Raw genomic sequence first — 25,882 nt, forward strand, 5'->3', positions numbered from 1 at the left:
TCAAGTGTGGCCAGTTTGAATTGAGATATGCTGTCAGTGTGAAGTATTCATCAGATTTCAAAGGCTTTATAGAAAAGAAAATGTCAAATATCTTATTAATAAATGTTGTGTTCCTCACTTATGAAGTGGTAATATTTTGGTTGTATGGGGTTAAATGAAACGTATTATTAAAAGTAATTTCTCCGGCTTTTTTCTTGCTTTCTGAAAACGTGGCTTTGGCTAGCAAATGACAAATTCCATTTATGGCTTGCGTTGTATTTCTATTGGGCAGTACTGCCCTAGAAGCTTGTTGTCTAGTAGGGGAGTAAGATACACACCCACGTGTCCTTCTCTGCTAGTGCACCATTCCCCCTCTTCCCCCCCACCCCTTGTCTGCCTTGCCTCGCCTTCTTTGGGCTTAGCCCATTTCAGTCTGACGGAAGCTGTCCTTACCCACGTCTGTGGGGGCCAGATTCATTTCTTTGTAGCACTGCTCTGATCTGGCCCCGGTGGTCTTGTGACTGTTGACCAACTCTTGCTGCCTTCATTCTTCCTCTGCCCCTCTGGCCCCTCCTCATGGGTGCTTCCTTGCCTCTTGTTCTCCTCACATCTCATAAATGTGGGGGCATTGCAGAGCTTTGTCTTCAGCCCCCATCATTGTCTTTGTGCTCACGACTCCCAGAGGTTTACATTCAGCTTACACCTGCTGAGCTTCAGCCCCGTCTTTGTAAGTGCCTTTTGGATACTCCCATTGGAAGGGTTAAAGTTACCTCAGACTCAACCCGTCTTAGCATTGTCACCTTAACAAATGATACCCCCTTCTGTCTCTTCAGTCACCCAGGCCTAGAAACTGGGACTCAGTTGCCAGATGCCTGCTCCCTTCCCTTCACCTTTCTCTCTTGTCATCCTCAGATCTTATCGGAGTCAAGCATGGTAGACTCCTACCTGACCCTCCTCCACCTTCACTGTCCCGCCTCAGTTCCCACCCTCAGCATCTCTCATCTATAGTGGCTTAATTATTCTGCCCTTCTTCCATCCCATTCTCTGTTCTTCTTCCAGAGCGACTTTCTAAAAATGCAAACCCATTCATGCCATATCTCTGTTTTTAAAATCCTTGGATGATTTCTTCATTCAGGATAAAATCCACAGTCCTTTTCCTGAAGTAGAAGACTCTTGGTATTTTGGCCCCTGCCTCTTTCCATCATTGTCTCACTAACCTCTGAGACAGATCCTGCATTCCAGGAATATCCATGAGATTCTCTGTAGCCTCCGTGACTTCACACGCACTGTTTCCTGGTGGGTGAAGACCTCACTCCTTTCCCCAGGTTATCACAGTAGCTCCCATATGCCTTTCAAGATTTCGCTCTGACATCTCTGCTTGGAATAAACCTCTGACCCCTGGTAACTCCACTTCCCCCATTTTCAGCTATTTATTGAAGTTGGTTGTGTTTCCTTGAAAACAAAGGTCATTTCTTCTAATTCTGTATCTTCACGTCCAAAGTAGGTGTGCAAGAACTATTTGTTGAATGACTAAGTGCCAAATAATAAAGGGTAGAGATACGTTATTATAGAAGTTGTGGTGGAAATTCTAGCTAGGTAGGGATGGGAGTAGGGAAGGCCCCAGGAGAGGTGGCATTTGAGCTCTGCCTTCAAGTCTGGGGGCATTGGGTTGAGAGGATGCAGAGGAAACGCTGGTGGTCATCCTCTATGTGCTGTGTTCTACAGGGTACAAGAATATAGAATAGGCCCCTCCCCTGCTCAGTACTGTCATCACTAGAGTTAAATAAGGAGGCCCGTCTTAGGACTCCATCTGGGCTAGTGTCTGTCGGTCCTCAGTTTGGTTATATAACTCGGCAGAGCCTCCTTCCCCCGGTCCACAGCTGGCACGGCAGACAGGCACCCCATCTGGCCTCGTGAACTGCCCTGGGGGAAAGGAATATAGAGTGAAGGCTTGCATTTTCATCTTGACTTCTCCTTTGGAACTGTCTTTCTGGATAGTAGAGAGGTGACCTCAGCAGCCAGAGACAGGAAAGAGCAAAATGAGTCATTTCAGGCCCTAATGAGGTGCATGAGGGACCCTTGCTGGGAGGGTCAGGTGAGGTCGTGCTGTGCCCAGGGTGGGTTTTGCCTCGGAGCTCTAGGCAATACTGGAGCAGAGCTGAGCTAATTTTACCCACAGGAGCTGACTGTGCTGAAGGGCAAGGCTTATGACATTGGCCTGATCATTCTGTGATGTCCGGAGAGCTCCCAGGGTACAGCCCTGTTATGCAGGGGCCGATTTTCCTCTGCCAGATGCATACATTTTTCCATTCGGTGTGCCTAGCAGCAAGCAGGGTGCCCAGGTGCAAGGAGCTCCAGACTTGGTGGAAGGCTGGGGGGCTGGGTTTGGGTCTGGCCTCCGCTCCTTGCTTACTAGCCGTCCGACCTTGGACGTATTATATAATCTCTCTGAGTCTCAGTTTCCTCGTTTGTAGAGTAGGACTTCTACCTGTGTCCTCCGATTGCTCTTAGGTTCACACACCGGGTCATGCTTAGCCGGCGTCAGCATGTACCAGCCGCTGTTGCAGCTGCTTTGCTCATAGTGACTCATCTAATCCTCTAAGCAGACCGATGAGGGAGGGACTCTTGCTATCTCTATTTTACAAATGAGGAAACAAGGACAGGAACAGACATTTCTGGAAGCCTACTCTGTGGAGCTGCACAGAGCAGATGGGCTGGGTCTGCAGCCAGCATGCCTTTGAGGTACGCAAGTATTCAGTGGCAATTCTGGAAAGCAAAGAGGTCGAGCCAAGAATTCTCGGGGAAGAGTCAGCAATTCTGCTGTAAACACCCTTTATTTTATATGAATTAGAGTTTAAGTTGACCGTAAACTAGTTTATGTGGTTCTGATTAGCTTATGCCCTGCCATTTCTGTTCCTTAGGTCTGTTAGGCTTATTGTAGTAAAGTGAGCTATTTTTCTTCCCTCCACAGAGGCCAGGGAGAAGGTCCCAGGTACAGACAGACTTAAGTCGTACTTGAGCAGATCAAGAAATAAAGGAATGGATCATCCGTGAACTATCTACCGTGTCCACCCTTCCCACCCCGCCCCAGGTCTTCTGCATCTTCAGGCTTAAAGTGCAGGACAGATGTTCTACATTATTTAAGTGGAAAGGCATTAATTTGAGATGCTCACAGAATTGTTAGAAAGGCTGGAGCAGTGGGAGCAGGAGGCTGTGTCGGCAGCTATTGAATTTCTGAATTTATTCCATAGCCACAGTCCAGGAATGAGGAAGAGGGGATGAGGAAGCCACTGCAGGGGCCTCTAGACTTTTCTCAGCGTCTTCATAGCTGGTGGTAGGATGCTGGATCGCCACATGGAGCGGCGTTTTGGCTCACGATGGTGCTTGCCAGTAGAAGTAGGCAGGAAGCTTTAGCCTCACTTCCACCTTGTAGGTCTCACACAAGTACATCTTACTGCTGGACACTAATTCTTTAGCTTCCAGGCAGTGTGGGAAATGTAGTTTCTAGCAGTCTGCTTCTGCAGTACAGAAAGGTGCTTTAGAGGTGGGAAGGAATTCTGGTGAGTCCATCGAGAAAATATACCGGCCACCTACACACTCCTTTAGAAGTGCCCATGCATTATTATCCCCAGACACTCAATATGTACCGCCAGTTATAATATAATTAGGTCTAATGTTCTACTCAGTATTTGTTTATTTACATAAATATATAACATTAATACACTTGTTACCCCCCAAATTTAGGTCATTTGCCCAGTTACAGTTTCTGAATTGTGTTTTCCGTCGTGTTTTTTTTTTCTTTTTAATTCCAGCAGAGTTAACATACAGTGTTACATTAGTTTCAGGTGTACAGTATAGTGATTCAACAGTTCTATACATTACTCAGTGCTCATCATAATGGGTTCTCCTTGGTTTTGATCAAAGTGGTTGATTTGTAATCTTCTTGTTCAGTTTAATCTCCTCTTGGGAGTCATGCCCTGGACAGTTGTCTTGTTTACATAGTTTGTTGCCAACTGTTTATTAGACACTTACTATGAGCCTGACACTATGCTAGATTTGGCACTGTGGGCAGAGAAGTCATGGATTCTTCCATGGGGAGCCCTCACTGGGAAGAGAATGACTAAGTCAGGTACATAATAAGACTACAGGAAGGTTATGATTGACGTGCTGGACAGCAGGCTGAGCAAATTGAAAGAGAAATGGTTCCAACTGGACCGAGAAGCAAGGCAGGTTTCATGTAGGGTGACCGTGGCTGGGTGGTTCTTGGGTGGGGGCAGTAACATCTCTCTAAGGGACCTATGCAGATGTGGTGGAGTGTTTTTTGTTGTCTCAGTGCTGGAGGCCAGAGCACGATTGTCATTCAGTAGGCAGGGTCAAAGATGCTAGATGTCCTATAAGGCATGAGGCACTGTGCAAAGAGCTGCCCTTCTTCAAAGAGCAATCTCATTCCTGTTGGGAATGACCAGCAGACCTTGAAGAATATCTAGGATATCTATATTTGATCTTGGGCTGGGGAGGGTAGTAGGTCAAGCAAAGGGAACAATGCAAGCTAAGGGTTCAATCTGAGTAAAGCGAAGGTTGTGTGCTGAATGGCAGCGGGAGGGCGTCAGTTCATGATGAGACTAGAAGGCTGAGTCCCAGTTACTGAGAAATTTGAGGTGTTACATATAGCACTTGGACTTACTCTCTTGCCATTGGGAAGCCACTTGAGATGTTAGTGCAAAGTCCGTGGAGCAGAAACCTAGCCTGGCCTTACCACCGTGTCTCAAGTAGACATCAGTGATGCCTTCTGAATGAATGAATGCCCCGGGCAAGCCGTTTACAGGAGTTGGACTAGTTGGTTCCTGAATTTTGCCAGATACAGGATCCTGTGGTCTAGGCAGAGCCCGGCAGGCAGCATTTGGACTTGGGAGAGTACACGGTGGCCTGCCACACGCATCCTGTCTCCACAGCAGACGAGAGGGTGGAGTTCAGGCAGTAGTCGCAGAGAGGAGCTGATATCTTAAGCATCTTGAAGGAGAGGGGGGGTTTCTTCCACGGCTCTCCCTTGTGGAGCCCTCAGGCACGTGAAGCGCAGACTGAGAGTCCTCATGAATGCTCTTGCCTCTCGAGCTGATTAAAAATCGCCAGTCACACCAGCAGTTGGCTGACAAGCTTTCTGCGCCATGACCATGACTACAGCTGCTCTTGGGGAGTGGCTTGCCTGTCTGGGTGGTGACACTGTCACGAGGTGTGCCCTGGGCTGTCCTGGAGAGTTCTGGGGGCCCTTTGACATTCTGGTCAGTCCTTCTTCCTTCTTTCAGGATGGGCTTCTGGGCTTTGGGAGGGAGAGCTCGGGAGGGGACTGACCAGACCTGTGTGTGAGATGCTACCTTGTTAGCACCTCTCTAACATTTCATTCTGAAACCCTTCAGGTGGAGAGAAACGGTGTGTGGATGTATGGCGTGGCCCCGGGGCCCTCATTTTATGGTCCAGGGAAGGAAAGTGATTTGCCCAGGGTCACATAGCAAGCTAGCCACAGGCCAGCCCAGCACCTTTATAGCAGGGTTTTGATCGATTGATTGATTTATTAATTTATTTTTTAAAGATTTTATTTTTATTTATTTATTTGACACAGAGAGACAAAGTGAGAGAAGGAGCAAAAGCAGGGGGAGTGGGAGAGGGAGAAGCAGGTTTCCTGCAGAGCAGGGAGCCCGATGTGGGACTTGATCCCAGGACCCTGGGATCATGACCTGAGCCGAAGGCAGACGCTTAACGACTGAGCCACCCAGGCGCCCCTATAGCAGGGTTTTGATTGTACTCTGCTGCTGGGGGAGAGTGGGTAGTGACACTGGCTCTGAACTTGGCTATGGGCTCAGCTACTTCACTATGTTATGGACCCCCAGCTTCCTCCTTTGTTAAATGGGTGTCATGGTCATATCTGACATTAAACATTTAAAAAGATGGGGCATTTGAAAAGATTTATTGACTACGAAGAAATACAGAAGTATTTCTTCTTCTTTTGATGTGGATGTTCATGGACTGGATATGGATGGCACTGTCTGTAGAGAAAGGATGGGGCGTGAAGACTTGGGGATCCACTCCCCCATTGCATGGTAAAGAGATTTTGCAATCGGATTTGAAGGCACAGCACTAGTGGGGAGATAGGGCCAAATCTTGGGGTTGGGAGGAAGTGTGGGTACCTTCTTTCCTGGAGCCAGGTATTCATGTAGCAATATCATGGGAGATGTGGCTAGAGAGATGGGTTGGGGGCCCATCCTGGACATCCTGAATGCTGGCCTGAGGGCTGTTGGACATTATTTTTTGTGCAGTTCAGATTACTGGTTGGGGTCCGCTGGGAAAGCCAGGATGACACGGGGGTTAAGCTGGCAGCACCTTCAGGATGGGCAGGGAGCCTGGGGCAAAACTCCAGCAACAGACAGGGAATCGTGCAGTTGGAGCAGGGGCCTTAAGATGGGATGATTCCCAAGTTTTGGGCACATTAATTTTTGTAGTGGTTCAACTTTCTACTTGAGGTTATAAAAAAATCATGATACAGGTATAGAGCTGAGAAGTTTTCAAGAGTTTCATACCCATTAACTCCTTGGGGTTAAATTAAGGGGAGATAGAAAACAAGATTGTTCTCATCCCTATTTTATAGATAAGGAAATGGGGACTCAGAGACAGATGGGATTTTTGAAGCCACTTGGCTGGTTGGTATGGAAGGCGGAAGCTGGGACGCCCAGTCTAACCCTTCTTCCTGTGCTAATGACGTGGGTCAGTGTATTTCTCAAGCTTGCTTTCTCCACCTTTGCCTATCTTGGTTGACTTTCTTGGAAGCCTAAAATGGCCTTGGGTTTCAAAGGTTCCCGAAACAAGCTGTAAGATTTTTCACAGATGAGCTGTGGGGAATTGGGAACACAAATGTTTTCCTCCCTCGAGCTCCTTATTGCTATGGTGTTGTTTGTTCAGGTTGAAAATGTCCATGAGAGCATTGAGCCCCAGGCACTTCTTGAGGATCTTCTTTGCTTTGGACACAGTGCTACCTCTTTTACATCTGTGACCTTAGATCAATTTATAGATGAGGTGATCACAACATAGTATTTCTCGTAACATTTTATTATGCCATTAGGTAGTTCTAATGAGAGCCTTATTTGATAGATAACAATGTTATTTCCCATTTTACAGATGAGAAAACCGAGGCTTAGTGAGATATGAATAACTTGCTTGTTGGGAACACAGGTCCTAAATAGACGATAATCCAAATTTTCTAATCTGAGAACTCTTTCTTCTCTGCTACTCTGTAGCTGTCTCTCTGGTAAAAACACAGAGCTTCTTAATTAAGGAGGTACAGCTCACCTTGGAGGTTACTACCATCAGAGCTGGGAGGTACTGTGAAGAGCTCAGAAGGCTGCTGGTTTTCAAGCTCTGCTTTCCTGAGTAACACAGCATTGCAGACCTCCAGGAGTGGGGTTGGGGCTGGGGTGCTGGGTGGGGGAGGTGGCAACTGGGGGAGAAGAGCTGGGGAAAGGGGAGCTCCGGAGCCCAGCCTGAATAGCTCTGGTGTTACCTACTTTACAAGTAAGCATCTGCAAAGCATTTTGTTTAAAGGAAAATCTCCGCTGCTGGGGGAAAAAAAGTTTGAAAACCACTGTGCTAGCCCAGTGTGTCTGTTCACCAAAGCTGAGAGACAGAGTGGCTTAGCACCATCACACTTGTAAGGGGTCCTGGGTTTTTATTCCCTTGTTCAAGGAAATGTGCGTTCTGTCTACCTCCTCCTGAGGCCTTTGGGCACCTGGCTGCAGGCTCAGGGTCATGCAGCCTCAGAGTAGCTGCAGAAGCTTCAGGCTGCCCCATGCACATGATCCTTGCCCTGTGTCCTTCACCTTGGCTGTGTGTCTTCTCTTCAGACCTTGGGACCCTCACTGAGATTAGTTCCATTTCTGTGAAGGATAGAGTGGAAATGACAGCTGGTATTGTGTTACTCCCCTGGCCCAACCTTCAAAGACATTGTCTAACTGAATACATGTGAGTATTGAGTGTTCATTGTATGCACAGTGCTGAGAACACAGGCAAGGCTCCTGACTCCAAGGGTCTTCCAGGGAGACAGAAGCAAATAAGGAATATGGTCAACTCTTTCTGTAAAGAGTTATGCTTGTGATATATATGATCGTTACCTGTGATAGTTACGTGAGGATGATTTCATCTCATAGAAATGGGATAGGGAGAGTCTGGACAATAGGAAAGAAAGTTAGAAATTGGAGCGTGCATTCTAGAATTGTAAGGGATTGAATTTGCATTGGGAGTTAGTTAATCCTGTCCTCTTCCTCTTACTGTCTGTGGGACTTGCGCAGTTTACCCTTCCTTTAAGCCTTTATTTCCTCATCTGTATAATGGGTGAGACTGCCTAGGTCACAGGGCAGTTGATGGGATTAAATGGGATGATATATGCAGCCTGCTTGTACAATGCTCAGCACAGATTAAACACTCATTAAATTATAGTTATTTTTGTTATTATTATTATTTGCCAGTGAGGAGTGAAAGAGACCATTTTAAAAAACCTGATCAGAGTTTTGCTTCTCAAAAAAACCCCAAAAACTAAAAAACAAAAACCAGGGCGCCTGGGTGGCTCAGTTGGTTAAGCGACTGCCTTCGGCTCAGGTCATGATCCTGGAGTCCCGGGATCGAGTCCCGCATCGGGCTCCCTGCTCGGCAGGGAGTCTGCTTCTCCCTCTCCCACTCCCCGTTTGTGTTCCCTCTCTCGCTGTGTCTTTCTCTGTCAAATAAATAAATAAAATCTTCAAAAAAAAAAAAACAAAAAACAAAAAAAAAACCACTCAGCTTTCAGAAATAGAATCAATCTAATCACCTTAGGCTAATTATTCAGCTTCAGTTTATCGGGCTGAGTTACCTCTTTTTGTCTCCACTCATCTGCCCGCCTCTCCCACTAGTGGCCTACACACATAGCTCCTCACTGGACATGGCTCTTCATTGCCTAGGCTCAAATGCTTCCTTTGGCCTGGAAATGTCCTTTGTCACCACCCCCGTCCCACCCTCATTTAATCCCTAGCCTGGAAGTCTGTGCCTCCCACTGAGGATACACTACTGAAGTCTGAACTTCTGGAGTTGGCCACCTCTTGTCCCCTCTTGCAGTTATGTCTGTATCTCAGAGCCCTCTGCTGTATCCTCCCTGGGGATTCGGGCACACGCTCTTAATAGGTGCTCACACATCGCTGTGATCAATTAATTTAGTGCCTTTCTCCAATGTTAAGCACAAGGAAGCAGATGATCCCCAAAATGCAAACCAGAAAGTAATCATCACTGAGCTGTTTGCTCATCAGCCTTGGGAATGGATTCCTGGGGAAGATCTGGCCCCTCCTTCAATGACATTGATGACTTGGATCTTTGCAGAAGTTGAAGAGAATCCTGATGACTAACGTGTTGGGAGAGGCCTGAAGGAAGCCAGCCCAATGAAGTACACTCTCAGAGCTTCTTGGGTATCCTCTGCTCCCAGGTGGATCTGCAGCAGACCTCTGGTATGCAAATGGACCTCTCTGTGGCCTGGGATGCATGAATTCCAGGTTGAGCCTCCAAGAGGAAAGCTGTGCTGGGAGGTTTAATGGGTTGCTGATTTCTGTCTTTTTGGTATCTGCAACCTGAAATATCCTGTGCCCTTGATTAATTCATGCTTGGGAGCTTCCTTACTGCTCTCTGGTAAATAGCTTGTTACTGTACGTTTATTTCCCCACGGGCTTATTGCAGAGAGACTGGAGCCTGTGTTTCTAACAACTTCTCTAAGGAGAACATCACAGGTCACGTTTCCGGAACTGAGAATCTCGGGGCCTTCCGTACATCCCTCTCTATTGCCTCTCTTTGGGCTGGCATTCGCTTGTAGCTGCAAAGGGAGCGCCGAAAATCTGACAGTGAAAATCCCAGCTTCAGCTGCCGGGGAGAAGCATAGTGAATTCAGAACCCTGTAGAACGTCAAATCATTTCCCTTTCATTCCCAGAGCCTTCATGTTTCTTTGTCTTGAGAATGACCTCACTGCTTTTTGTATTTGTAATGGAATGCACAGTCATTTACAAGTAATCACACAATAATCCCTTACACTTTTGGACCGCCTTCCCGTTTTCCAGAGCGTTTTAACTCTCATTATCTCATTTGATCCTCCTAACTGCTCTGAGAGGAGGCAGGAAGGCCATTTTAATCTCTAATTTTCAGGTGTAGAAAGTGAGGTTTAGAAAAGTTAAACAGTTGGCCGGAGGTCACACAGTGAGTATGTGGTGGAGTTGGAACTGGAATGTCAAGTAGTCTAACTTCCAAACCAGTGTTCCTTTTATTACTTGCTGTGGGTGTGACCTTGGGAATATAGTTAGGCTCTCTGAGCCTCCTCTTTGCTGTCACGAGATTGGGTACACTACTTCCTGTGAAGTAGCCAGTAGGGATTACATGAGACTGTTTGGGAAGGGCTTTACAAGCTGGGAAAGTGCGCTGCTAACGTGAGACGTCACTGCTGCATCTACCTTGAATCCAAATGGTGCCATCAGAACTGTGGCAGAACAGAACCTTTTCTCCCCCGTTTGGTAAAGACGGTGAGGTCCAGAGTGGTGCTGGAGTGGTCAGGGATCATGAGCCCCCAGCCCTGTGATCAGCACGTTGGACCCGCCGTCCTGCCTGTAGGCGGCTTTGTTATCCTGAGAGCGCTTGAGCTGGCAAGGCCCTCTTTTCCTGCAGAGCTCTCTCTGAATGTTCCTTGGAACAGCCTTGTCTCCTGGAGACAGTTTTAGGTCTGGCAGGACAGGGGAGCAGGAATGGGGAGCTGGGAATGGGATCTGTGTCCCTGAGCTTCGGCCACAAACGGTAGGAATGTGGCATGGGGGAGGAGGTAGAGGTGGACCGAAGAATGGGTCTCCAAGGTCTCTCTCCTCATTTCTCAGTGACTGGGATTTAACAGGGTGCGTCTTGTGAGTCCACAAGGCCGGCAGTTCACGTGCAGAATTGGGGGTTGGGAAGAGTTGCTTAGCAGTAACGCTTCCTGGAAAAACCCGAAAAGGATGGATTTCAAGTTGGCAACAAATGCTTTGGGAGTTAACGGTGAGATATGGCCGGGAAACGGCTAGAGTACCCGAGGGTTGAGATATTGGGTCCCTTAGTTTCTGTATCCATATTCACTTACAAAAATTCCAGGGCAGTGGAACAGATATAGGTTGTTTGTATGGTTAGAAGGGGCAGGATGAGGAACAGGAGGTTGAAATCCAGGAGCCAGATTTTGTTTCCATATAAGGAAGAACTTTCTGTTGGGAAAATGGAATTTGCGGCTGCAGGAGATAATGATCGCCACCTCACTGGAGACCTCCTGGCCACCACGGGGGGATTTATGACCAGGGGGGATGTCAGGCTTAGTGGCATTTATGGTCTTCTCTCGTTTCAAGATCCCACAGCCAATGGCTCTCAGTGGTCAAGGGGAAGAGAGGCACATGTACATTAGGGAATGCAGGATATGTGGATATGGAAACTGATTTGTGGATATGGAAACTGATCTCCAAATGTGATTTTGCAAAATGGAGGGTAGATATAAACTCTTCTTTCTTGGTTTTCATTCCTATCCCTGTAGTCTGTTTACTCCTTGGTTTTCCGAGTTTCTAGGCCATCCATGGACAGCTATTCTCCATGGAATATCTTTTCTCTCTGCTGGTATGTTCCTGTTGGAGTATTGGAAGGGACTCCGAGCTCCTGACAGGATGACAGTTTTTCTACAGAATCACTAAGTCGCATGTAGTCTTCTCAGTTACAAAAGAGAACCATCCCTTTACCCTCTTCAGACCTGCCTCTGGGACCTCTTGGGAGTACTGCAGTGGCAGGAATTCTGTACTGAGTTCTGGTTCTGACATGCGGTGGAAGGTTCTCTGACCCTGTTTCCCTACCTCATTTAATGGCCCCTTATATTAGTGTGCCTTTCTTAAACATGCAATAAACGAGAAATGCTTGCTGCTTCGCGGATATTTATGGCATGCTTGCAAAAATATAAAGCAAGTAACCAGGATAAATGTGTCATGACTATTCGGACGGACCAAGGAGAAGCTGCTTTTAGAGCATGTAGTTGGACAGTTTTGGGTTACCCACTCGGTTTGTAGATGATAGAATATAAGCTACAAGAGGAGAACTGATTTTTCCAAAATCTTGAGTGGCTGACCTGGGCTTAGGGCTTGGGTGCCCTGGCTCCCTGAGCGGTACTGTTTACTGCTGGAAGATTCCCTGGGGATGAGAACTAGCGTCCTCATGGTGCAGACCAGGAGGTGGGCAGGGATTCTGAAAAAATGGCTCACATGACCTAGAGAAAGCCTTTACAGCCAACAGTAGAATAAGATCACTGTAAAAAATAGAACTGCTGGGAAGACGAGGTATGGATTCCTTTGTCCAGGCAGACCCCTCCTCCCCTGCACTGCCATTTTCCCCAGCATCCCATCTTTCTCCTTTCTCTTCTGCTAATTCCATCTGGAGTCATTTTAGACCAGATCCATTCGTGACTGACTTTACTGGTCCAGTTTAGTTATCAGACACTTCTTGGGACCTTCTGATCAACAAATTAAATTGGGCATTCAGCCCTCCTTCTCACCCCCCCCACCCCCCCACCCCCACCCAGCAACGTTCTCCTGAAAGTCTGGTTTTATTCTGGGTTTTCCTGCCTGGTGTCTGTCCTATGAGTAACTCATGCAAAACTAAGTTCCCAGGAGGATTTTTGGCCCAAGGGAGTCAGGGAATTGTGACCAAGGGTATGGATTGTTTTAGGGCTCATCTGCCATCAGAAGAACTATGGACTGGCTTCCTGGTGACCTCTTCAGTACATCTCCCCCAGATACCACCCACCTCCTCTGAATTAATAGATTGACTCCATAAATGTCATTGTATTCTAGATGGCCCCATTCCTCAGGTGAACTTAAAGCCTTTCAAACCCGTCACTTCCTTGTTTGGGCTGGGGAGCCTTTTTCCTGTAACAGGACAGCCTATGGAGCAGTTGAGACTCTACTTCTTTTGGGGTTAATCATTTACTCCAAGTAAGGAATTATGTCATAAGTGGGGGCATGTTCTTCAAGTGCCAGAGGAGAGAAGGGTGATTTTTCTGACATCCTCTAGCCTGCTTCTCCATATATGGAAATGTTTACCCACCACACTGATCTATTGGAAGAGAAGGAGGTGACTCAGGGTTTAGGAGAAGCAGGATTTGAATTCTTGTTTCCAGAAACAAAGTCGCCCCCGTCCACCCCCCTCCCCATCCCCAGTCCCCTCCATTCCTTTGCCCCTTGTTCTGGAAGCTGAGGAGAGAAAGTGTCAGTGCTGTTCCCCTCGGGCCTTGGGACCACCTCTTGCAGTGAGACTCAGGGTGTGTGAGAGGGAGTGAGGGCCAGCGGAGGGCCAGCTGCCTGTGGGGCCCGACTCGCGTGAGTACATCATTATTGACAGAGCGAATGGCGTTTCTGCTCACAGACCTGGGGCTTGCAGCCCTGAAGGCTTGCACTGCAATGGGACATGTTGCTGGGAGCGCTGGCCACTTTAATTTGGGGTGTAGACAGCTGCTTTCCCAGGGGAGCTCTTCTCACAGTGGGATTTAGAGAGGGACTCTGCCTGAGGGAAAATTCTATTTGTATGTAAAAAAAAAAAAGAGAGAGAGATTTCCTCCCACCTGAGGCCTAGCCAGAGTTGGGTAGAAAGGTAATTTGGGAGTGTTGTCATCTGTCTGATTGCTAGGGCTGGAGCCAGAAGTGAGAAGGACATTTGTGGATACTTGGGGAAGGATAGTTTTAGCTTGAAAAGCAGAGTTATGGTTGGCCTTAAGGGCATAAAAAATATTGCTATATATGCAGCATTTGCATGGCATCCGCAGTTTGGAATAAATTCCCGGCGTGCAGTACGTTGTGAGGGTTGATGGACTGTTAGAGCTGGAAGGAGCCTTAGAGATGATTGGGTTGGTCTGCCTCGGTTTGCAGCAGGATGGTGGGCAGTGGAGGCCCAGGGGGCACAGCTAACTTGCCCTGTGGGTACAGGGCTGATTAGTTGGTATTGGAATCCAGGTCTTTTGCCTCTCGGAGCGTTCCTCCTTCCACTACACTTCAGCTGCCCCCGTAGGCAGAGATGGAGGAGAACATGCCCATTTTGCAGATGAAGAAATTGGGACTCTGGATGCCAGAGCTGCCCACGCTTACTGATCTGATGGGTGAGACTGAGAACTAGCACCGACTTCTCCCAATTCAGACCTCCTTCTATCATGTTCATGGGCTCAGATGCCTGAATTTGTTATTTGTAAAATTTTTCCTTTTTTTTTTTTCCTTTTTCGGTTTCAGCTTACTTTTGTTCCGCTTACGGTCTTGCGAATGTTGTTTGAATGTGAGTTGCTGCCTTCTGATCTGCTTTGCTGTCTGTATCTTTCTCTTCCTGAAAGGGGATGATAGCTTGTCCAAGCTGCAGGACTGAGTAGTGGAGGCCCTTATTTCAGTTTCAGGTGGTGGAAATTATGCACGGGCCTTGAAATAGACTGTGCAGGGCTTTCCATCTTAGCTTCTACCACTGTTCTTGAAGCTGTCAGAATTCTGGAGTGTACTTCCCATTGAAAGGTGAGCCCGACTCTGGATTTTATACACACACACACACACACACACATACACACAGCACACACACAGACACACACTCAGTAGACACAGACACACACACATATACACATACTTCTTTGATACCATGGCACCTTTCAAGAGAGACTAAGAGGGCACCACCCTCTCTTACAGTCTACCAGATATTACATGGCCAGGAGTAGTTCTTTGTAGTCAGTTTGGTTTCTGGCGAACCTGGGGGCCCTTTTCCTCCAGTTCAGGGAAGATGGTGGAGATGTGTCTTGGGGAAGCATCTGCACACCAATGGCATTAGGTGACGGATCGTAATAGCACAGGAAAGTGCTCCGAGATGTCTGTCCAGGGCTGAATGGAGGGCCACCAGCTCCCTAAGCTGCTCTGAAGCACCAGGGAAGCAGGATCTTGCTCGGGACCCCGGGAACCTGCACCGAGCATGTCTCCTGCCCCATGACTATGGTGGGGCTGCTTGTGAACCCTGCTCATCGGATGGGAGGAGGCTGCCTGGAAGCAGGAAGGCTTGGGAGGTTTCCCAGCTGCGGTGGTGACAGACAGGGGCACTAAGAGGTCAGGGCTGGTGGTGGTGCAGGTGTGCATGCTGGTACAGTGAAGAAGGAGAACTGACGTGAATGGAGGGCTTTCTGGGTGCCAGGCGCTGGGCTAAGCACTTGACCTAAATCACCGAGTCACTTCTACCGCTACCCATGAGTAGGTGCTAGTTTTTTTTTCACTTTATTTTTAATTTTGGTAAATTACACATAACATTTACCATCTACACATTTTTAAGTGTATAACTCAGTAGTGTTGAGTGCAGTCACCTCTCCTGCCACCCATTTTCAGAACTCCTTTCATTAAGCAAAACTGAAACTCCATAGCCATTAAACACTTGACTCCCCATTCCCCCCTGCTGAAGCCCCTGACAACCACCATTCTCCCTTCTGTGTCTGTGAATTTGACCCCTCTGGACACTTCACATGAAGTGGAACCGTACGTATCGATCCTTTGGCAACTGCCCTATTTCACTTCGTGTAATGTCTGCAAGCTTCGTCCGTGTTGGGGTGTGTGTCAGAATTACCTACGTACGTACCACAGTTTGTCAGTCCACTTAGGTACTGTTGTTTACCTCCATTTTCGAGAGGAAGAACCTGAGGCTTTGAGGGGTTAAGTGGCCCAGAGGCACGTAGTCAGTAGTGGAGCTGGGATTTGAACCTAGTACTGTGACATCAGAGTGCGTGTGATCTGGAGCAAGCAGATATTTGATTTTAGTTGACAAGAGTGTGACAAACCAGGGTGATTCTTAACTGGATGGTGATACCTCCTCACACCTTTCTGTGACATTTTAGTAACCAACTATTCCAAAAGACCGCACGTAGGTATTTCCCTCCATTCTCGAGCCACATGTGAAGCCCTCCTCTGGCAAATGGTAGAAGATGGATGGCTCTTCTTGTTTGTAATCCCCGTCCCTTTCCATCACCTTATTTTTCCATCTCCCCCCCTAGTTTTCCCACTGGAAAAAAAATCACAAACTGTGCGTCTTTGTTAGGTACTTCGATCCCTTATGGAACAAGACAGAATACATAAGTCAGTGACATGATATCAGGTCTTTTTTTATTACTGAGTCTAGGGAATAGCTGGACTGCAGAGCAGTGTCCAGAGACTGCACATGTGATTTTCTGACCCGGCTCTGTTGCTCACTCAGTGTTTAACTTGGGTGATGACGCTTCTTTCTGAGCCTCAGTTTTTCCCACCTGGAAGATGGGCTGGTTGTCCACAACAGGGAACGTTCTGTGCTGAGCCCACATGAGGCGTTTTACATGATTGATCTCCTTCTATCCTCCCAGTGCTCCGCAGGTGCTGTTATTCCCATTTTACCTGAGAAAAGTCAGGTCTAGAGAAATGGGAGAACTTGCCCAAACTCCTACAGCTCCTGAGTTGCAAGCAGTAGTGATCCACATCTGACTCCAAGGCCCAGAATTTAGCCACAGTGCCGGGCGACTTGCCCTAAGTGATCTGTAAGGTTTCTTTCCTTGGTGGCACGGATTCATCTAATTTTATTAAATGTTTATTGGATTCCCACTTATGTGCTTCATACTGTTCTGGGCACTGAGCCAGCACTGGGTTTGGAGTGAAGAAAAAGACACACAGAACAATGATTCTTTGGAGCTTACATTCTAGTAGGGGTGTGTGGAGGAGGCAGATAATAAATGAACATATAAATAGGAGGGAATTATAAGTAACACTTAGGTGGATTCACACAGGGCACTCAGATGGTGAGTGAACGCAGGAAGGGATCTGGGAGGTGATGTTTAAGCTGAGATCTTAATGGTAAGGAGCCAGCCATGCAAAACTCAGAGGGGAAGAGCATGCAGAGGGCACTGTCCCAGGCACTGTCCCAGGCCGTGGAGTGGGAATGAGTCTGTGCTTGAGGAACAGAAGGAGCCCAGAGTGCTAGGAGGTAGTGGGCTGCAGAGGGAGAATCACCATAGGAGGGCAGAAGGGTTGCTGGGTGTAAGTAAGCTAGAGAAGGGGCTTGACCTGAGTTTAGGGGTGATGGGAAGCATCTGAGTATTTGACAAGCATCATTCTGCCTGCTCTCAGGGAAATGGATTACAAGGAGGGTGGCAAGGTAGAAGCAAGGAAGTTAGGAGGAGACTCTTGCCGGAATCAGGTGAGAGGTGGTGGCAACTTTGATTAGGGCGGTAGAAGTGGGGCCCGAGAGAAGCGACTTCGTTCAGGACATGTTTTGGAGGGATTGTCTACAGGATGTCAAGTGCAGTGTCCTTCAGAGAAATGTCAAGGTCAATGGGCAGGAATCTGGGAGACCCTGATGGAGGTGAAAATGTGCAGTGGGGGGTGCACAGACTTGCAGCTGATTCAGACTAAGGAGTCTGCTCCCCGCTTTGGTTTCTAACCTTGAACTTCTGGCTAGGGAACAGAGGGCAGTGGCTTCCTGCCTCTGACTTCCTGGCTGAGAGTTGCTGGAACGCCCCAAAATAAGCCCTACAGAACATGCTGCTTCCTTTGCTCTCCCTGGGTATTTGTATAAAGCATTCTTTCCCACCAAGCCTACGGAACAGAGTGATGTTGACTTTGCGGGCGATATTTAACATATTGTTTTTCCTTGATGTGTCGTCTGCTCCTGCAGGGATTCCTGCTTCCTGTAGATTCCCTGGTCAGGAGCCTTCAACCACCCTGTAGGATCGGTCTGGAAGGCTCAGTGGGAGCTCAGTAGAGCTGGGGTTTCAAGGCCCCACCTTGGCTTGAGGACCCTGGTCCAAGGGCACCTCCCAAACCTCCTCTTTCATTGACATTTGATTTCACACTTTCTGGCCCTGGCCTCCCCCTTTGTAATTCCTTTTAATGGGCTGGACTTTACTGTAAATCCCCCATTTCTCAGTGGCGTGGAGAAACCGGTCTCATAAAAGTTAGATGATTTAGGGGCACCTGGATGGCTCAGTTGGTTGGGCGTCCGACTCTTGGTTTTTGGCTCAGGTCATGATCTCACAGTTGTGGGATTGATCCCCATGTTGGGCTCCACGCTTAGTGCGGAGTCTGCTTCACCTTCTCTCTCCCTCTCCCTACCTTTCTGCCTCTTCCTCCTCCCCCGCCCCGCACATGTGTTTTCTCTCTCTCTCAAAACAAATAATAAGTAAAGTCGTAAAAAAAAAAAAGTTAGATGATTTGGTCAATGTGAGGTTGTATCTGAGTCAGGCTGGGAATCTAAGATTCCTGACCAAGCCTTGTGCCCTCTGACCACCAGGCCAAAGTGACCCCGCATGAGACTTCGTGCCACTGGGTGCTTCATGGCATTCTTATACTGCACTGGGCCCTGAGCCTGGTGATGCTCAGAGATCATAATCTAAATAACCTCTGAAGGTTATTTAGAAGAAGCCTGGGGCTTCTTCTGGACACACTTCTCTTCAAATGGTTTGCAGTCTGTATTACCAGGTTTTTTTTTTTTTTAAATAAAAACTCTTGAACATTCTCTCTTAAAAACAGTGTTTTGTTTTTGCTCTTTTGAATTTCCTTTAAAATTTCTTTCATATTACCCATTCATTTAGTCAGCAAACATTTATTGAGTTCTTACTGTATGCCAGGCATTGTGCTAGGTGCTGGGGATTGATTCAAAGATAATTTGGAGGCGTATGGAAGGGGAGTGGATAATTACAGCACCGTGAGATAAGTGCTATAATAGGGGGATATGTAAAGAGCTAGAAATAGCACTATGAATAACATCTCGGAACAAATTGCCTTCTTTTTTCCTTTTGGATTATTCCCTTATGTATATTGCCCAAAGTGGGATTACTGGGTCATTTAAAAGATGAAAACAATTTGGCACAAAAAGATGTAATGACTTGCCTGGGAGAATACAGATCAATTTTCAACGGGGGGAGAATTGTTGACAACTCCAGATTTAGACACTTCACCAGGAGGACCGCGCCGTTTTTATACCACCCCTATCATTATGGTGGCTTTTAGGGGGAGTACCTATTCTCAACCTGTCAGGCTGCATGTAGAAACACATATCCTTATATTTAATCTCACACATTAATTGTTAATTTTCACAAGAGCCTAGCTATATAAGTATGATTGTTTCCATTTTACAAATGAAGAAATTTAACTTCGTTAAAAGGAAGTGACTTGCTCAGGGTTCTGTAGTTAATTCGTGGGGAATCCAAGAAACAAGTGTAGGTTTTTTTTTGATTCTAGGACTCTGGTCCTGTTCTCCATGTTCTTTTCACCAGGCGGGGTACTTGAGCTCCAGCTAGGGCCTGGAATTCATGTAATGAGCTGTAGGGACTCTTCTCAAGAAGGTCGGAATCTACCAAAGAGGTATAGAAGTTCTAACCTTCAAAAGGTCCAGTGATCCTCTGTGCATCAATCGGAAGGGACCTAAAGATCCATTATTCCTGACCCTGTCCCAGATCGTGGAAGGTTAGTGCGTTGCCTGAGCACTGAAGCACAGAATCCCAAGTAGGGCTGAAACCACGCCGCAGTTCTGTTTTGAAACATTTATTATTTTCCTAGTATATTCAGCTGTATGTCCCTGACTGTAAATTTATTGATTTTGCCACTGAGGAGTAAAAAGTCCCACCCTGGTACCCAGCTCATCATAGCCAGACAGTAATGCCTTCCACTCTGAGCTTCCTTGAGGCTTTGGCTCACTCGTCCCTAAGAGAGCCGCATTCCCTGCCATTTTCCAGAAATACCCTGCTTTTCCTCATCTTCATGCTTTAGCTCATGCTGTTCCCTTAGCCTAAGGTGACCTCTCCCATCTTCCTCCAGAGAACTTCTGTTCCTCCTATGCACTTCTGCACAGAGGCCACCTTCTGATGGAGGTGACCCCTGATCACCGTCTACTCTCCACCGTCCACACTGCCCCACACTAGAAAGGATCTCTCTGGTAACTCATGCCGTGGTGGGCTGTGGGGCAATAGAGTATAACTCTGTGGTGCTTATGAGCTTGGGATCTTCATTCAGATCTTGGCCATGACACTGCTAGAGGTGTGATCCATCAGGTCAGTTAATCTGCCTGAGCCTGAGGCTCCTCATCTGTCAAATGGCTATAAATAGTCCCAGTAAGTCACAGCGTTGTGAGGATTTATACCATTATCTGTGCTGCTTCTATGGTTATGCACCATCTCCTACTTTATGTCTTGACTCTCCTTTCTAGACTGGGAGCTCCTTTAAGGGCTGGAAGGGAAAAACATCTTGCCTGTGCCTTTAACAAATGGGACCTGCCACAAAGGCTCCTTTAAGGGAAAGATTCCAAAGGACCTAACTGTTGACGTCAGTGCAGGCTCATTACTAGTTGGAAGCCCCAGTCACATGGTGCCTGGCCTGGATGGGAGCTTTGGGCGCACACAGTGTGTGCTGAATAGGCCTCTGGCTCCCTCTTGGTAACAGGAAAGAGGCTGGAACCTGTGTGCCCCCTGTGTTCTGATTCACCAAGTTGGGTAGTGCTGGCATTTCGCCGAAGGCAGAGTGGAAATCCTGCTTGGAACATGAGACCTGGTTTCTTTTCTGGGTCTTTCATGGACGGGAGTTGCAGATTAGAGGAGAAGGTCAATGGATGTGTGGGTTTGGGCCACTTCTGAGAGCTACCTCCTCCTCTGACTTCTCTGTGAGTGGGGCCACGGAGAAGGGGTCCCTTTGGAGGGGGAAGCTGCCCTTTAGACACCCCCTACCCTCGCTGTGCTTAGAAACTGACCGTGGAAGGGGATTCAGTTCTTAAAGGGGGAGCTCTGCCATTTAACTTTTTCTTGAATCATTTCCCAAAATGTAGTACCCATGAGTCTCAAGATCCAAGTGTTTTAGCCTGGCACACTAGGTCGTTCATGTCTTGGCCGCAACATTCCTTTCCAGCCTCGTCTCCCACCGCATCCCTCCATGTGCTCTGCCACTGGCCTCACCAGATTAGTCACTTTCCCTAAGAACATCCTGAACTCTTCTTGCGGCCCTTAGCACATCATGTTCCCTGGGCCTATTTTCCTCCTCCTCACTCATGGAAACCCTCTTGGGTGTTCAGGCTCGGTTCAGAAGTCATCATCTGCAGAGTTCTTCCAGACCCTCATATGACAGTGCGTGTACATGTGCTTTGCACACTTTTCATTCTGTCTTACGTATTTGAGCGTGTCCCCGGTGAGCCTAGGAGCTCTTTGAGAGCTCAAGGCAAGTCTGACTCGGCACCTACAGCTGCTAAGTCCATACGCAGTGCCTTATTAAGGACAGGAGGTGCTAGCAAGTGTCTGTTTTGAGCACCTGCGAATGCAGGGCACATGACATCGTATCAGCTACCAGTTGTGCCAGAGGGGGTGTTGAGAAGCTCGTTCTAGGGTTACCCGCGGTTTGTTTGATCATGAGCCCAGCCATTGGAATTCAGTTGAATTGGCCTGATAGCAGCTCACTGCTAACCCTTTCTCAGGCCTGCTTCCCACATACCCAGCAGATGTCTGCTTAGTGCCGGGGCTCGGAGCTTTTTATTTCACTTAAGAACGTAGAGCAAGGTGGAAGTCAGGGAGGATTCTGCTTCGAATGTGAACATTTTTTAGTTTGAAAGTTCAGGCTTTGTGTTTTTTTTTTTTTTTTTTTAATCCCAGAGCTCCTTAAAATGTAAAAACAAGGGGAGAGTTTTTTAGTCTGTTTCTGCTTCTAGCAGAAGAGCTGTCCATAGCAGAGCTGTAACTGCCAAGTAAAAGAATCTGGGTCATGGAGCTTGATTTCAAGGGCTTGGGTTCAAGTCTTGGCTTTACCATTTGTCAGCCCCAAACTCTTGGGCAGTTGCCTGACCTCTCTGACCCTCAGTTTCTTTAGTGGACAATTAGGAAATTGTTCTTATAGGGTTGTTGGGAAGTTTAAATGAGGTTTTGGACATTAAATTGGGATTTTTATTCCTGTTTGATTCATGAATTGGATTTGAAGGCCATTTTTTCATTAGATTTTTTTTTTTTTTTTTTTTTTAGTGCAGTCGACACACAGTGTTACATTAGTTTCAGGTGTATAATATAGTGATTCAACATCTTTATGTGTTATGCAGTGCTCACCAGAAGTGTAGCTACCATCTGTCACCATACCTCACTATAACAATATCATTAACGGTATTCCCTATGCTGTGCCTTTTATTTTGTGACTTATTCATTCTGTTACTGGAAGCCTATACTTCTATTCCCTTTGGCCCATTGTTGCCCATCCCTCCAGCCCCTCCCCTCTGACAACTATCAGTTCTCTGTATTTTAGGTCTTATTGGAGGCCATTTTAATTAATTAATTAATTAATTTTATTTTTATTTATTTATTTTTAAGATTTTATTTATTTATTTGACAGAGAGAGACACAGCAGAGGGAGTGGGAGAGGGAGAAGCAGGCTTCCTGCTGAGCGGGGAGCCCAGTGCGGGGCTCGATCCCAGGACCCTGGGATCATGACCTGAGCCGAAGGCAGATGCTTAACGACTGAGCCACCCAGGCGCCCCGGGGGCCATTTGAAAATAGCAGTTCCTGGGGCGCCTGGGTGGCTCAGTCGTTAAGCATCTGCCTTCGGCTCAGGTCATGATCCCAGGGTCCTGGGATGGAGCCCCGCTTCGGGCTCCCTGCTTGGCGGGAAGCCCGCTTCTCCCTCTCCCACTCCCCCTGCTTGTGTTCCCTCTCTCGCTCTGTCTTTCTCTGTCAAATTAATAAATAAAATCTTTAAAAAAAAAAAATAGCAGTTCCAAAAAGTTTGCTTTTGAAGGAAAATGCTTGGATGTGTAAGTTTGCACACACGTGTTTTATTTTATTTTTTTCAATGACAAGTGAATTTTCATACAGCACACTTAGGGAGCATACATAGCTTATAAGCCTCCATTATAGTCCACATAAGTTAGAGCCACAGAATCATAAGCTTTTAGAAATTATGGAAGCCTTGGAAGACAAGGGGCTGACCATTAAGGTGTGCTGTGTGCGGGCTTTGTGCTGTGTGTGCTGGAATTGGAATCCTGGGGCACGATTACTTAGACCCCGATGGGTAGGTGGTATTAGCGCTGTTTTGCAGACAGGGAAGCTTGAGCTCAGGGAGGTTAAATAATCTACACAAATCCTGTATCCAAGCATTCAGCTTCATCCTGTACTCATGGTGGCCTCTAGAATTCCTTTCCCCTTCCAGACGTGACGAGGCCTGCCTTAGCTTCGTGGATCCTTTATCCTCTCCCTGCGGGAGCAGCCCCTAGTTCCGGACCAGATAGAGCAGTGGAAATCGGAAATGTGGATGTCCCATAACTTGTTTAATTAATCTGGAAGAGTGTCTTTCCTGTTCCTGCCAAGCACCTGCTCATTTTGAGCTCCTTTGACTACTTATTCGTCAGCCTGTTCTTGTGTCCCATTCGGAGAGAGATTCGCCATTGCCTGGCTCTGGTTTTGAGGTCAGGAGTGTATTTGAAGAGGACTTCATATTTCGTTTTAAAAAATTGCAGGTGGAAACCACCTGAGGGCTGCAGGAGGGGACGTGGGTGGGGGGACGGGGTAACTGGGGGATGGGCATTAAGGAGGGCACGTGATGTGATGAGCACTGGGCGTTATACACAACTGATAAATTACTGAACACTACATATGAAACTGATGACATACTACATGTTGGCTAATTGAATTTAAGTTAAAAAAATGGAAAAAAATTACAGGTGGAAAATAAAATTCATTGAGTATTTCCCATCATCTCGTACAGACATGGGGTGGTGGGAAGAGACAGCACAGGGTGGGGATTCGGAGTCACGGCTGTCATACTGAGCCTGTCACTGACCAGGCAGGGGACTTTGAGCCAAGCCCTCCTTTTCCTGTCAGGACCCCAGTGTCTTCCCCTGCAAAGAGCTGAGGGCATTCTGAGGTGACTCCTAAGATTTTAAAATTCTGCATGTTTTGTGGTGTCAGAACCATCAGTTTCTGCTGAGCTGCCTAATCCTGCAGCTGTTTCTCTGATACTTTTCAATCTTTAGGTTTAATCTATTCAACAATGTATAATTTTTTAAAGGGAAGCTTTTATAGACACTTCTGAAATATCAGGGTGGGGGGGATAAATGGATGTTAAAAAATAGAAAACAACCAATTAAATAGTATATAGCATGTAATTCTCCTTGGAAACTTACCACGAAATTGAGGAGCACTTTAACAACTGGTAATTTAAATTGCATTTGAACTCTGCTAATGGTTTGTTTGCATGGGAACTTCAATCATTTCACAGTGGTTCTTTAGCAAAGCTCCTTGTTCTCTTTATGGAAAAGAAGAAAAAAAAATTGAGAGGAGTCGATGATGGAAGAGGAGACCACTGTCATTTGGGTGTGGAGGGAGCCGCCAGGTGTGTTAGAGATTGCCCCAGGGTCAAGGTGGAGAGCCTCACCTTCCAGTTCAGAGATCTAGCAAGTCCGACGCCCTCTACTGCTGTTGGAGAAACCGTTCTGATTTCGATCTCCCTCTGCAAGGAGAAACTTAGGTTTCCTGGGGCTTGCAGGGGAGCGGTGTCTTACGAGATTGTGCGGTCCATGGGTCCGGTGTTTGCCTCTGCATACTCCATTCCTCAGCAAGTGTGAAATGATGCCTTTCTCATGTCAGTGGAATGGCATTGAGAATTCTCATGTCCTTGAAGACCACTAGGTCTCATTGCTTTGCCAGGCTTGTCTCGATTATGTGCCATTTTCCTGACTTAATTTCTTTTTGCTGTCGGGCTATCCTGACAGCTCTGGACCGGAGCCCGGGACCATCTGCCACAAACTGTGGCTCTTGGAGTGGCCACCTCTCTTCTCTGGCCCCAGCTTCTCCCCCTGTCAGTCGGAACGGTTGAGGCGGGTCATTTCTTTCTTTCTTTCTTTCTTTTTTTTTTTTAAGATTTTATTTATTTATTTGACAGAGTGAGACACAGCGAGAGAGGGAACACAAGCAGAGGGAGTGGGAGAGGGAGAAGCAGGCTTCCCGCTGAGCGGGGAGCCCGATGTGGGGCTCGATCCCAGGACCCTGGGACCCTGACCTGAGCCGAAGGCAGACGCTTAACGACTGAGCCACCCAGGTGCCCCGAGGCGGGTCATTTTTAAGGTTCCTCCCAACTTTGAGCAGATCTGAGTGTTTGAGGCCTGAATGAGATAATATACACAAATCAATTTCATGGTTGATTGAATAATGTTTAAAATGACAACAATGAAAATGGGAGTAGTGGTTTTTCTGGTATGTGGGTTCCTCCTGCATATACAAAGCATGCATGTTGAAACAGCCACTGCCTTGGAATACTCGTCTGTTGGAATATGTACTGCATAATCCTTAGCAAAATAGTAATAGGTTTTAATGAAATAAAACCTGTAACGAGGACTTAATCTGGAAACGTCCAGATTGTCCAGCTCTCTGCTGCTCATTGGCTGTCCTTTTTGCAGACAAGGAAACTAAGCTTCAGAGGGGTCACTCAGTCCCACAGTTAGAAATTGGTCTCCAGGGGCACCTGGGTGGCTCAGTTGGTTAAGCGACTGCCTTCAGCTCAGGTCATGATCCTGGAGTCCCGGGATCGAGTTCCGCATCGGGCTCCCTGCAGCAGGGAGTCTGCTTCTCCCTCTGACCCTCCACCCTCTCATGTGCTCTCTCTTTCTCTTATTCTCGCTCTCTCAAATGAATAAATAAATAAAATCTTAAGAAAAAAAAAAAGAAATTGGTCTCATTTTTTCTGGTCTATTTTTATTTGTTGTTCAGGTTTTGCTATTAATTTTTTCTTGGCTAGAGTGTGAATATCTAGCTATTGATCTCTTTCCCCTCTGTGATGATGATGAAGCTGTTTTCTCAGGAGAGCTGGGATGCCTGCAGCC

General features: G+C 47.1%; 1 protein-coding gene across 5 annotated transcripts in view; it reads left to right on the forward strand.

The window, feature by feature from the left end:
- Nucleotides 1–25,882, forward strand: part of LPP (LIM domain containing preferred translocation partner in lipoma) — a 620,294-nt gene that overhangs the window by 36,171 nt on the left and 558,241 nt on the right. The window contains exon 1 of one of the 5 annotated variants that reach the window (XM_081831385.1): nt 13,215–13,398. The exons of the other annotated variants lie outside the window; for them this stretch is intronic. The gene's annotated coding sequence lies outside the window, so the exon portion shown is untranslated. Of the gene's footprint in view, nt 1–13,214; nt 13,399–25,882 lie in introns of those variants that run through there. 5 annotated transcript variants of the gene reach the window in all.

This window comes from Leptonychotes weddellii, chromosome 1 (assembly GCF_054177405.1).
Source record: "Leptonychotes weddellii isolate Sample4059 chromosome 1, ASM5417740v2, whole genome shotgun sequence".
NCBI lineage: Eukaryota > Metazoa > Chordata > Mammalia > Carnivora > Phocidae > Leptonychotes > Leptonychotes weddellii.